Genomic DNA, 15,117 nt, shown 5'->3' on the forward strand with positions numbered 1-15,117 from the left:
AAACAATGACTTCATGAAATTCATAGGCAAATGGATAGAACTAGAAAATATCATCCTGAGTGAGGTAACCTAATCACAGTAAAACACACATGGTATGCACTCACTGATAAGAGGATATTAGCCTAAAAGCTCGAATTACCCAAGATACAATCCACAGACCACATGAAGCTCAAGAAGTTTGACCATAGTGTGGATGCTTCACTCCTTCTTAAAAGGGGGAATAAAAATATTCATAGGAGAGGATATGGAGGCAAAATTTGGAGCAGAGACTGTAAGAATGGCCATTCAGAGCCTGCCCCACATGGGTAGATAGCCCATATATGTACAGCTACCAAAACTAGGTAAGATTGATGAAGCTAAGAAGTGCATGCTGACAGGAACTTGATATAGCTGTCTCCTGAAAGGCACAGTCAGAGCATGTCAAATTCAGATGTGAATGCTAACAGCAAACTATTGAACTGAGAACAGGACCCCCATTGGAGGAATTAGAGAAAGGATTGAAAGAGCTGAAGGTGCTTACAACCCCATAAGAACAACAATGCCAACCAAACAGAGCTCCCAGGGACTAAACCACTATGCAAAGAGTACACATAGACAGACCCATGGCTCTAGCTGCATATGTAGCAGAGGATGACTTTGTTGGGCACCAATGGGAGGAGAAGCCCTTGTTCCTGCCAAGGTTAAACCCTAAGGGTTAAACCCATTCCTAATCGGAATGTCAGGGAGTGCTGGAAGAGGGAGTGGTTGGGGAGGGGGACCACCCTTGTAGAAGAAGGGGAGGAGGACAGGATAGGGGGCTTATGTCCAGGAAACCAGGAAAGGGAATAACATTTGAAAAGTAAATAAAAAAAATATCCAATAAAAAACATTGTCTGTCGCCATGAAGTAATGTTTAAAATGGTACATGTCTGTGAATGAGAAGCAGTCTTTATATCAGTGCTTGAACTATACTTTGCCTCTGAAGTTCACTGGGTCCTGTAGGCAAGAAAGAGGAACACTCTCTTGGTACGCTGGGAGCTGCACGGAATGGAAATAGCAGAAATCAGAAATCGACTTGTCAGGGGACTCTTAGTTGTTGATAAAGGTATGAGTTTTTCCCTTCATTAATGTCGGAGGCAGCTAGAATACGTAGAGTTTAAAGGAAATCCACACGCAAATGTGGAGTTTTGCTTGCTTCATATTAAGACTAAAGGGCATGGTTAATGCTGACTGATGGTTTGTTTTTAGGGACATGGTAAAACCTTTTAGAAGATGTATGTGTGTGTGTGTGTGTGTTTGTGTGTGTGTGTGTGTGTGTGTAGCATCTGAAAATTGTGTTTAAACGGCTCTGTTTGATTTGTGTTACAAATTCATTTCCTAATAAATTAAAGGGCTATGTTTATGTTAATACCAACTGTCCTTTATAAGACACACGTTTCACCACCATAGAGATGAAATAATATCTGCAAAAATCCCTCAATTTCTTGTATGTCGTCTGCTTGTCTTACAATGTGAATTAAAAAATTAATATATAATATATATATAATTCATATAATATATATAATGTTATATATAATTCATATATAACATTAAAGAAAAGTAAAAGTAATTATCTCCATAATAAAATCATACACATAATTTATGGTATATTTGATCTACATGTATGTTTGTACATCATGTGTGTGTACTGCCTGGATGTTTATGCGTGAGTGTACAATGGTAGCAGAGAGACCAAAACAACACACTCAATACACCCTCCCCCCACACACACAGACACACACACACATACACACACACACAGAGACACACACACAGACACACACACACACAATACCCCCACACATACACAGACACACACACAGACACACACATACACACACACAGACACACACACACACATACACACAGAGACACACAGACACACACACACACACACACGTTTTTGGCTAAAGAAAGACTACACTTTCTGCCTTTTTCTTAGGAAGAAGTGTGAGGGGAAGAAGTGTGAGGGGCACACAGTGACCAGGTGTTCCATATGCTGAAGAAAAAAAATTAAATGATCTTTGAAAATGCTAACATTTGTGGTATGCTTGAAGAGAATCTAACAGAGGTAGATGATTCTACAGAATACAACATGCGTGTATAATTATGTTTGTGTATTCATGTCTACATGTATGTTTGCATGTGCATGTGCATACATTTGTGTGTGTCTGTGTGTGTGTATGTGCGTGTGAGTTGCATTCGAGTGTGTGTGGAGGTCAGAGACAGATGTTAGTTCTCTTGTTCATTAATGTACACCTTATTTTTTTCCATCCTCAGTCTTTAAATGTATATAGAAATGAGGTGTATTCTTTTTAAATTTTTTATTGACATTTTAGCATTATTGTATTATTTCCCCTTTCTTTTTCCTTCCTCCAAATTCTCCTTATATCCTACCTTGCTCTCTTTTAAATTTGCAGTATTTAAAAATCTCCCATTTACCACTTCTGTGACAAATCTGTGCAGTTACTGAAGGTTCTCCTTCTTCGGCCTTTTACTTACTGCAGACAAGTGACATAGGGCCATGTTAAAAATATATACAAATTATATATGAAAATTTAACATTTTAGTTTTAAATGATTTCTGCTGTTTAGTTTTAAATTGGTTTTCCTTATTCACTTGTCAAATTCTCTCAGTTATCATTTCTGAATGACAGATTATTTGGCTATGGGAAAAAGATACAAGGACATTTGATTAAACTACTTTATTATTCTCTAATAACTGAGCTATTTTTATTTCCTAGTTGCTGCCTCCTCCTCCACGTCCTCCTTCTCTTCCCTCTTCCTAAGTTCCTCCTCCTCCTTAGACCTCTTTCTCTGCCCTTCCCCCTCTCTTTCTTTCTATCTCCCCTACCTCATTTCCTTCCTGCTCTCTCTCTCTCTCTCTCTCTCTCTCTCTCTCTCTCTCTCTCTCCTCTTTTCACTAATCAGAGATTTATCTCTCTATAAAATATATGTCATGGAATTTAATATTAATTTATGTGAGATCTATTTAATGTATACATACTAAACCAATATATGGACACATATCTTATTTAAATATGTGAAAATATGTAGCCTAATTAATTAAAGAATAGTTGATACCTGATCAATGGCTTTATGAGAAGTAATGTATGCTACTATCAGTGACAACATTCAAATCTTTATACTCTCACAAAATGTAATTACAAATCCATGTGGCATCGTCAGGGTTCCATATTCACATCTGCTGGATACATTTGACTACATCAATCTTGTATACATACATTTTAAACATTCTAAGGATAAAGCTTTCTTTACATGCAATTAGAGTACCATTCATGGATGTTTATATTTTGAGTGCATAAATTTAACAATCTGTGCAGGTATTTCCAATTTTTGACTAAACTTACTTGCATATTCCTGTTAAGTCTCTTTTTTCATGGCCTCAACTCTTATTGCAATCTTTTCCTTTACTATGAGATGGTTTGGGCATCAGTTGCACATTGGGAGTTAATTATAATGAAGTGTACTCTTGAAGTTGAAGATGTTTTAAGGACTTTCAGTCATGCAAAACTTCCAGTACTATTTGAATTGAGGTATGGCATCGACTGAAAATAACCAAGAATATCAGGATCAATATCAGGTTATCAGTAACATGAAATACTGCACGGAAGCCATTATTCCATAGGATCACATTCATTGCCCATCACTAAGGCTCTCCATCCTTTGAGGGTACTTAGTGATGGCATTCTGCATTTCCCCTATCATGCGCTAAGTGTTTTCTGTGGTGGGTTTAGTTAACTGTTTAGGAAAGCAAGCCCTATTTCTATCAGAAAGTGAAATACAATTATTAACAAAGTCATACATGAGTGAAAGGTGAGAAACTATTACACTTCTAAAGTAGTTAATGCATGGCTTCTCTCTGTACACGTTACAATGTCACATCCTATTGGACAGCCCCTCCTTGCCCTATGAAGCGAACGTAATGGTGAGCTGAAGGTAAGAGCGAAACAGCCGAGCATGTAGAATTCTACCCCCACCAGAATGCAGTCTTTTATCAAGGCTGTATTCTCTTTAATGTGCTACCAAGCCTAGATTTGTTTTTGTTCTAAGAGAAACACTTCACAAAAAATACATAAATTGCTTCCCTACAGAAGAAAACAACCTTTGTTCTACAATGTCATGTGAAGTTGATTTGGTGAAGGACCATGGAGGTAATTATCTCCTCTCTCACATTCTTCCAACCACCACTGCTTGCTTCGTGAACTCACTGGTTTCTAAGTTTCACACAGCCCCTCCTCGCTACACTCTCATATGATTGGCTCATGGCTCTAATGAGCCAAGACTTTTCACCACAGCCTGTATTCAATGCCATATGAATTTCTAGATGCTCTCCATAACAAAGTGCTGTCTGGCTTGCTAACATTTAAGTTTGTGTTCTATGGCTTGCTTTGGTGCAATGTAAAGACATACGTGGGCAATGACTTTGTAGTTACCTCTTAATAGTGTACATTCTGGAGTGTGTCTTTGTAGGATAAAATTCATTAGATAAAAGTTTTATATATAGCATAAAAATCTATACTAAAGTTTTACAGTGAATATATGCTAGAAACTTATATAGCAGTAAGTTTAGCTGGTTTTGATTAATGTTAAAATGCTCCAAGATTTAAAAATAAAAGGTGTGGAAAATACATACTTATATGCATATCGATATATAGTCTCTTTAAATGATTATTTTTTAGTTTTCAAAAATACAAATGGAAACATATGAGCATTCTGAGATTGAAAAAATATAAAATACAAAACAAATGAAATACCTACAGAAATAAGAAAAATGGCAAGTTACAGTCACTCAGGTATGATTGCAAACTTAAGAGACCAATATTCTTTGAGGCAATATATTGTGGCCAAGTTGGCAGAAGAAGAAACTCTTCTACACCTTACATTGGTCATAGTCCTTCAAAGACTGAGCCAAACACAACCTCAAGTTGATCTTTAGCAAGTATCACATGTACAGGGAGCTCTTTTAAAGGTCTTTCTGAATATAGAAATATTTAAAGAACATTGAGATATTAGTGAATATTTGAAAACCAAAGAATTCCAAGAGATAAAATAATTCATTTCATAAATAACCAGTTATAAGAATCCCATGCACATCCTGGTGTGTTTTCAATAACTAAGGTAGCACAGTCAAAGCTTTATCCCAGGAATGTAAGAACATTGCAAAATCATGAACTGTACAAGTAATGCTTACTGTGATGGTTTGAGTAGGTATGGCCCCCATAGACTCATATGCTTGAATGCTTGGCCCTGAGGCAGGAGCACTATTAGGAAATGTGTAGGGGATTGTTGGGGGCTGGTAATGGGGGATGGATGGGGAGGGGAACACCCATATAGAAGGGGACTGGAGGGGTTAGGAGGCTGATGGACAGGAAACTGAGAAAGGGAATAACATTTGAAATGTAAATAAGAACTACCCAATTTAATAAAAATGGAAGTAAAAAAAGAAAAGAAAAAGAAAAACACAGGCCACTATGGGCAGCACCATTCCCTAGACAGGAAACACTAAACTGTATACAAGAGGGTGAAGTGAGCTCAGATGAAACAAGCAAACGAGGATCCATGCATGCATCTAATTTAATCTCTTTCTGCTCTTGACTTTGATGTGATGCTGTTTTGAATTCCTAAATTACCTTCCATCTCAAAGATAAGACTCTGACCTGGAAGTGTAAGCCAAATAAACTCTTTCCTCACCTAAAAAAAAAAAAAAAAAAAAAAAAAAAAAAAAAAAAAAAGGAGGTGTGACCTTGTTGGAGTGAGTGTCATCTTATTGGAGGAAGTATGTCACTGTGGGGGTGGGCTTTGAAGTTTCCTATGCTCAATCCACACCTAATGTGACACGCAGTCTCCTGTTGGCGCCTGAGGATCAAGGTGTAGAACTCTCAACTTCTCTGCACCATGTTACCTACATGCTGTCATGCTTCCCGCCTGATGATAATGGATGAGGTAAGCCAGGCCCAAATTAAATGCTTTCCTTTATAAGAATTGCCATGATCATGTTATCTCTTCACAGCAATAATATTGAGTATCCCAAGAGAGTGCTTAGTGCTGTAGTTGAGTCTCGTGTGCTTACTCTGACATAATATGCTATATTATTTGGGGATCCAAGAGCCATTTCCTTATCATTATCTCACTTGGCTTAGAAATCTCACCAATTGCTTTTCTAATGTTAAACAATCCATTATTTTTCCTCTAGAAGGCACCAATTTTTTGTTAAGTCCTTTTAAACATATTATAGGACTCAGTGTGTTACTGTTTTGTGTATAATATCTCCATCTATGTTTTAATAAGTTCCACTGACATTTAAAAAAAATCTGTTTTTACTTCTGATAGGTTCATACATTTCATATTACTCACACTCACCCACCCACCTATCCTCTTCCCCTGATGCCCCTCCCTAATTCACAGCCTCTTTGCTAAACCGTTGCTAATAACCCTGTGAGTGCTGCTTGTTTGTGCGCAGTTGTGTCACCATCCATTGGAGCAAGCGTAAGCTGCCAGCAGTCACAGCCCTCAAGGAGAGGGACTCCTTCATCATCTGTCAACTGCCCACAGCTCCTCCCCTAAGGGGTTGTGTCCCAGGGCCTCTCCCACAGTCATGCCGGAATATTTCATTTCTTGGTCTTGTGCAGACAACTTCAGTGCTGGGAACTGATGCATCAACAGCGTGTCTTGTCTAAACGTCACCATTTTACAGTTCCGAGATTCCGTGCTACCTGCCCTTCTCAGGTATCGTAGACGTGACAGCATCATTCGTCTGCTCCTAACTGTCTGTAGAACCACATTCTGTTCTTTGGGTATTTGTTCCGTGAAAGGGTGTAGGAATGCATCATCAATAGTAGAGAGAAAACCGTATAGATGTTAAACTAAATGTGTAAACAGTTGAGGATTGTTTCTTTTCTCTGTTTTTTTGTTTTGTTTTGTTTTTGTTTTTTGTTTGTTTGTTTGTTTTTTGCTTTAAGATTTTCTTTTAGGGAGAAGACACCACACTTCAACCTAAGGAAAACACTTTGCAGTCCAGCTCCTTTATTTCCTTTGTGTCCATTAGGCCATGAGTCCGTACGGAATGGGCTCCCCCAGCTCGGGTTTTTTTCTCCGTTAGTCCTCACAAAGTGCGCTTCTCTGGGTGGCGCAGGCTGGCGCTTCAGCTGAACCCAGGTGCCCTTCTCTTTGTCTTCCTTTTCCTTCTGATCGTTCGCCTTCACACGCTTCAGGAAGCCGTCTCTGCTCTTCGGGTGCTTGATGTGCTCAATCCTCTTGGCCAGCATCTTGTCCTTAACTTGCTTGTTTACAATGATGCCTACGGCATGCTGGGTGACACTGCAGACTCTTCCGGTTTTGCTGCGGTAACACTTATGGGGCGTTCTTTCCGAACAGGGCTCATTCCCTTGATGTCTACAGTATCACCCTTCTTGTAGATTCCCATGTATGTGACCAAAGGAACAACTCCATGTTTCCTAAAAAGCTTAGAGAACATAGAGTACCTCTCCTCTTTCCTTTTGTGTTCATCATTTTGGCGAGTTACTGGAAGATGACTGCCGCGGCAGACTCTTTTCTCTTTTTTTTTTTTTGTTTTTTTTTTTTTTTTACATTTTATTTATTTTTTTTATTAACTTGAGTATTTCTTATATACATTTCGAGTGTTATTCCCTTTCCCGGTTTCCGGGCAAACATCCCCCTCCCCCCTCCCCTTCTTTATGGGTGTTCCCCTCCCAACCCTCCCCCCATTGCCGCCCTCCCCCCAACAGTCTGGTTCACTGGGGGTTCAGTCTTAGCAGGACCCAGGGCTTCCCCTTCCACTGGTGCTCTTACTAGGATATTCATTGCTTCCTATGAGGTCAGAGTCCAGGGTCAGTCCATGTATAGTCTTTGGGTAGTGGCTTAGTCCCTGGAAGCTCTGGTTGCTTGGCATTGTTGTACATATGGGGTCTCGAGCCCCTTCAAGCTCTTCCAGTTCTTTTTCTGATTCCTTCAACGGGGGACCTATTCTCAGTTCAGTGGTTTGCTGCTGGCATTCGCCTCTGTATTTGCTGTATTCTGGCTGTGTCTCTCAGGAGAGATCTACATCCGGCTCCTGTCGGTCTGCACTTCTTTGCTTATCCATCTTGTCTAATTGGGTGGCTGTATATGTATGGGCCACATGTGGGGCAGGCTCTGAATGGGTGTTCCTTCAGTCTCTGTTTTAATCTTTGCCTCTCTCTTCCCTGCCAAGGGTATTCTTGTTCCCCTTTTAAAGAAGGAGTGAAGCATTCACATTTTGATCATCCGTCTTTTCTCTGTTTTTAAGATAAGTTTTATAAATGTATGATTCTATAACATAATTAAAATTTAAATTCATTGGTATTTTATTCCTTTCAATGTATTAATTCAGCTACCATTACTTGAAATATCCATTAAAATTTTAATAAACAATATTTTAATCTTCTTAGGAAACACATTTGTCATCCAGAATTATATATATTATATGTAATATACAATAATAACATACATATTATATAGGACTCTTTATATTTCATTTTCTCAGTAACAGTAGAGAATTTCCCAATGTATTTAAAAATATATCACTTTTAAATTAGGACATAATGAGCAGGATGGTATTTGTTGCAGAACTCAAGTAGTTAAGATTTGAGGTATTTGAAAATAATAACAGCATATTGTAAATTCTCTCTCACTCTGAGTGTGTCGCAGAACCATTTGTAAGTATGATGAGATTTGACCCTCCATCAGGTAAGACTTTGCCATTACCATGAGACTGAGGCATTGAGGTCTTTAACATGGCCATTCTCTTGTCAATAGCACACATTCATCTCAGACTTCACACTCACTCCCTAGGTACCTCACAGAACACCCATCCACACCTACTCAGGATCACTTGCTTCATGAACGATGATATAATTTTTGTTTCATAATGACCAATGCCTTTTACCTCTCTTCCCCCAAATACTTGGCTCTCCTTTTTTTGAGTCATTTTGTCATATGTATACAATGTGTCCAGAGTTTTCCCTCCAAGAAGGGCATTTGGCAAGGTTTGGAGACATTTTTGGTTGTCTCATTGAGGGAAGGATGAATGTTGCTCCTTTATAATTAGTACGTTTATCAATGCTGCTAAGAACTTACATTACACAGGGAGCTCCCATTACAACAGTCACTACTCAAGGTCACAGTAATGCCAAGCTTTATCCTTAGAAATCTGGTTATCTTATAGCAGCCAAAGTGGTCTCATAAAATTGTCATCTCCCATCTATTTAAAGATCTTTCAGTCATCTCTCATGTCATTCAGAATAAAAGCCCATGGCCTCAGAAGAGTGCTTAGATATTTTTTATCATTTAAGACTCTTTGTCTTTCTTGCTTTACTCCATTCCAACCACACTAACCTCCTATGCTTCAGATGAGCCAATCATGTTCTTGCACTAGGATGCAGTCTTTGTGCTCTCCCTGTCTCTTCCTCTCTGCCTAACGCCATCTGTCTCATTTCCGGGTCTGTGAAACTGTCCCAGTTCTGCTGACTAAAGTGAGGCGTACTCATTTCTTGCCTGGTTCTGCTGTTTACATTCTGCTGCATTCATTTCTGACTTTCCCTATCCCTTTGAAGCAATCCTGACTCTTCACGGGCCAACCATCATCTGACACCCCTTATGTTTTACGATTTTCTTCAACTGTGTTCTATTCTCCACCATTTACAAGCTACCCCATGAAGGCGACACATTCATTATTTCAGAGCTCTGATATATCCTCCAGGCATACAAGAGTCAATACACAGTGGGAACTTAATAAATGCACATTTATGAATGGATGAATGACCCGATGAATAATATCACTTAACTATTTCTGGCATGCATTTATTAGAGCGACATATGTTTGAGGATGTCCACACTGTCACCTTTGTGTTTAACCATACACAATTTGCATCCTGCTGTTTAGATTTTTCTCTTTAGCTCACAGATCTTTGACTTTGATTCAATAGTAGTACTTTTCAAAAGAAATTTCAGGATAGCCTTTACTCTCCACTTTATTGTAGGCGTAACTTTGTTCAGTGACGTAGCTCTTTATTTCCCGCAGTCTGATACAAGGACCATAAAGTCCCTCTTCATCTAGGACCAGCCAGGTCCATTTGTTATGTTTGTGTCTTCTTGTTGTGGTCCCCAGGTGGTCCCCGGGAGCCTAACGTTTTATGCGTTTACTGCTCAGCCTGTTCACCAGACCGTGGAAGGGTATGCAAGAACCTGAGGCCATAAACATTTAAGCATTTACACTCTTGTCTTCCTAGTTCAAGAATCCTGACATGCTCTCAATATTACTTGATAGGGGAAAAATGTGTCATACAATTATATCTCTTCTAGGGGTTACTTTACCTATAGATGACTTAACAGGCTCAATTAGAACAATTTTTTGCACAAATATTTTCAGTTTTAGGTTTGAAGAGTTTTTTTTAACTCCTAAAAGTGTAGGGACTAGCCTATAGAAAATGATTTACCTAATGATCTAGCTTGCCCCTAGTGCAACTCATCTGAAAACCGACAAATGTAGAAAATTACGTTTTACTGTCCTAAGCACAGCCTCTTAGAATACTGACATAAGAGTAACATGCAGCTTACCGGTTCCTTTATCTTGTCACACATGTGCCTGCTACAGATGACCCGTCACAGGAACTGGTGGAAGGATACACTGTTTAAAAATCAAAATTTTTAGGGTTGTAGTTTAGGTCAGGGAAGCTTATCAGTGAAACCTCAGGCTTCCTAAAATAAATATTTCATGTTTGATATGCGTTACTTGAAAAATGATTTATTTTACAAATGTAAATTAGAACTGATATGTATAGTTTGAAAATAATTTAACCTAGATTACTGGAGAACAATCTGACACAGTAGCTTTTATTCTGGACTATGCGTGTTTGTATTCATGACTATTGGTAGTTTTGGATGTATTAAGGAAACACAGATTTTTCTCTTATCTCAGATGATTAAAGGATGCTGTGGTTGCTTATCCATTAGTGCATGACTGCCAACCTTTTGTTCGTTTTGGATTTTATAAGACACACAATATTTTTCTATTGCTTGTTTGCTTTGGGGTAAAATTAAAAAATCTATTAGGATCTAAGTATAAGAAGCTGAAACAAATTTTCAAAGCTGTATTTTCCTGATTGTAAGGCATCTAGAAGATGGTCTTCCCTGGTTTTGATATCCCTTGTCTTTTTTGGAACAGAGTTGACTAGGAACAGGAATAATACAAGCTTCGTTGGCCAGTGGGAACACACGAACTTCATAGAGAAATGTTACACATTGTTTTCAATGGATAGCTCTCTGGAGTTCATAAAACATTTGCTAATTAAAACCATCAGTTATTTAGGACTTCAATTTTGCCATTCAAATCATTAACATTTTGATTTTTTCCCCAAGTGGGTAACACAATACTCATTGGAATTTTACTCAATGATATTAGTTGCTTAAGTAATAATTAAGTCTTCAAATTTTGCAACTTGAGTTTCAACTTTCAAAAGTGACGTTAGCTGGCAGAACCAATACTCTTGCAAAGACCACTGCTTTCTGAATATTGGAGAAAGTCATGAGTGCTATTTGTCCTTATAAGTTTCTAAAGCAGGTCTACATCTTTGGTATGGGTTGCTTTTAACAAAGGGTTGCATTTTGGTTAAGTGATAAGCTGTTCTAAAATGCTTCATAGTCTATAAGAAAGCCTGCTGTCTCAATTGTAGTCTATGAGAGCAGGACTATCAACAGATACTGTGTCTGACAAGGAAAGGGAGGGTTGGAACAGCAAAATCATGGTCAGCAATATTTCTTCATACCAAAGTACAAGCTCTGAAATTCTAGGCAGCACTGGTGGAGGGGAACCTTCATGATTTGCTGTTAAGATAATACAGACGATAGTTTTGAAATATAGGAAAGGATTTTATTTTTACTTCTTTCTTGAATGTGGTCTTTCTCTTTTCAGTCACAGACATTCATGTCTTTAAATGTATGTTTTTGTTTTTATTGTAATAAAACAAATGGAGTTCGTGCTCAAATTTTGATTTCCCCAATGATTCTTTGATTCATAGCTACAACGTTTCCTGGAAAACCAACCTTTGTTGATAAAAAAGAGATTTTTTTTAAAATGAACTATATTTATGTCAAAAATAACCCTGAGAGATATAAGAGTTTAAAAGTAAATCAGTATATAGTGTAAACAGACCCTGTTTCAGTTATAAGTCTGCTTCCAAGAGGAGAAATACAAGGAGTCTGCAAAAATGAGAGGGACAAGAGATAAAGCCTGGACTATCTAAGGAAGTCATCAACTGGAGCATCCAAGTGAAGCCACAGTTCAGTAAGTGTCCAGGATTGCCTGAGAGTATGCAGGTGGCTTGGCTCTGCTCATGGAGAAGCCATCTGAGTCCAGTCCCCATCCTCCCATCTTACAAGTACTACTCTAGGCCCAGAAATCTCCTGTGTCCACTGTGAAGACAGAAGTGCCCCAAACTCCATAGGTCCAAGGTTTGGACCACAATAGTTGGACATCTCTGATTATAATTTAGGATCCACAACCTTCATTATGCTGTTCATATGACCAGTCCTAAAGTTAAGCTCCAAGACCCACATCTCTAAGATACCAGATCCTGATGCCCTAGAGTCGGATGTGTCAGACAACATAGGGACACACCACGAGACTCAGGAGGTAAAAGCAAGGAGGGGAGAGAGCATCACACCTGCTCTAAAATTCTTTCTCTGATTATCTCACCCTGTAAAAGAGGACCAACATTTTTTTCCTGTTTGTTGAGACAGGGTTTTTCTGTGTGGCCCTGGCTCTCCTGGCTGACACGCACTCTGTAGATCAAGTTGGATTTGTACTCGGAGATCTACCTGCCTCTGCTTCCCAAGTGCTAGGAATAAAGGTCTGGGCCACCACATCTGACGCCAGTGATTTTTAACTGTAAGGAAAGCAAAGGTAATTCTTTTAGAAAGGGGAGAAAAGGATTCAGGAAAGGATTTCAGATTCAAAGAGATAATATAAATGCCTCCAGTGACATTTTAAATGGTGACATAGTGGATACTGAAGAGAAGGCTTATCAGGTACAGACATTTGCTGCTCTTCCAAAGGACATGAGTTTGGTTTCTGGCTCCCATGTCTAACAGCTTACAGCTGCCTATGAGTATGGCGCCGGGGGACCAGGTGCCCTCTTCTGGCCTCCTCAAGCACACGCATACTGTGGATCACACGTATAATAAAAATGAATCTTTGAAAGGCAAAGTGGTGAGATTTTAATAGCTCTTATTTAGGGATATGTGCACAGTCAGCGCCTTTGTAGATGGGGTCATTGCTGAAGTTGCTTCAGATCGTTCTCCCAACCGTCATTTCTGTTTGCATCACTGAATCGTTTATAAAACACCCAAGCCTCCCAGGCCAACTAACTTCTGAAGACGAGCATTTAAGACAGAGTTTCTTTGCTGTGAGTTAAGTCTGATCCAGCAGCTTTTTAGCTAGTCCAGTAACAGCCACATCCCTTCAGGCAGACAACATTTTGGCAACTTCTGTGCAAGTGACTACTTTGCCACAGCTGCTGTGTCTGAATGTACTTGTGTAGGCTGCTTTCTGTCCCTCAGAGACACAAATTTTACTAATAAAAGCACCGAAGACAGTTTCATGGCCACTGGGTCGTCAAGACTTCAACATGATAGCTGAACTATTTATCCGGTTTAGATGCTGTTAAGGAGTGCCTATGGTCTCTGGGTCTTTCCGTCAGGAAGCAAAATAACACTCTTTAAAGAACATACTGTGTGTGTGTGTGTGTGTGTGTGTGTGTGTGTGTGTGTGTGTGTGTGCGCGCGCGCGCGCGCGCATGTGTGTTTTGTGGATTTCTTTGTGTGTTCCTTTTTTTTTTTCCTGGAAAGACAGACAGCAGAGTTGTACGAGTAGGGAGATGGAGATCTGTGAGGAACTGGGGGAGGGGAAAACATCATCGAAATAGATTGCATGAAATTTCTTCAATAAATGTTTAAGATAAAAATATGTGAGTGACATATTAAATACTCATGTGGGTAACTCATGCATATACACATCCATACGGACAGGTATGTTGACTATAAACAGATAGTCTCTGTTAGCTCACACAGAACATGCATTTCTATACATATAAACAGCCATACATTTAACTGACATATAAGCACATGATCTGAGGACATTAATATTAGCATGTCATGTGGGCATTGCAACCAAGAAAGCGTGGAGTGACTCCTTTTTGGCTACACAGGGAAAATAAATGTAAGAGAGCTCCTACCTTTTATTTTTACACTACTCAGAAAACAGACTCTATCTTCCTCAGGAAATACTTTTGCCTCATGTTCACACATTGTTGAAGCTGACTCTAGGTAGGGAGGGGGATCCCAAACTTATTTGGGGTGACTAGAATCATCCTGGAGGGGAGGAGAAATCAGCATCTTCAGGACTTTGGAGCCAGGAGTTCTATCCTGCATTCTTGTGAGCTGCAGGGAACTCAGGCAGCTGCTCACCAACGTCTCCTTTCGTTAGCGGGATTTTTCTTCTGGAAGAGGAAAATGATTTCTAAGGTTTGTTCTTCACCCAGACTGGGTAACTTTGACCTGTGAATACTGGACAGGGTCTCTTCCAGTAAAATGTCAATTAAAGAAATTGACAAGTTGAGGAAGTACGTATGTCCAGAAGTGGTATTTTATGTTAAACTAGTAGAGTATGGAAGACAGCGGCAGAGAGAGTGGCTTAAGAATTACAAGAGGTTATTGAATGATTTAAAGTAACAAAATCAGCATGGATTGTGGGAGCATATTACATAACAAAGAGACAAACTGTTAGGGAGAGATAGGTAAGACCCTCTTGTCCATATTTAAGACTTGATTTTGATGTAGTAGGAATGAAGCTATATTAGCACTCCCAGCAGGAATGGTCACTACATTTTAGGGTCACAGTTGCTGCCCCATGGATACAGGGTAGGACCAAGGGAAGCACAGAAAGGAGAAAAATGGGGCAGATGCATTTGCGGAGCCTAGGATGTCTGTGACCTCAACTTTCATCCTAGCAGAGATTGAGAAAAAGTGAATGATTTCAAAATGT

The sequence above is a fragment of the Rattus norvegicus genome, chromosome 18, assembly GCF_021556685.1.
Source record: "Rattus norvegicus strain SHRSP/BbbUtx chromosome 18, alternate assembly SHRSP_T2T, whole genome shotgun sequence".
Lineage (NCBI taxonomy): Eukaryota > Metazoa > Chordata > Mammalia > Rodentia > Muridae > Rattus > Rattus norvegicus.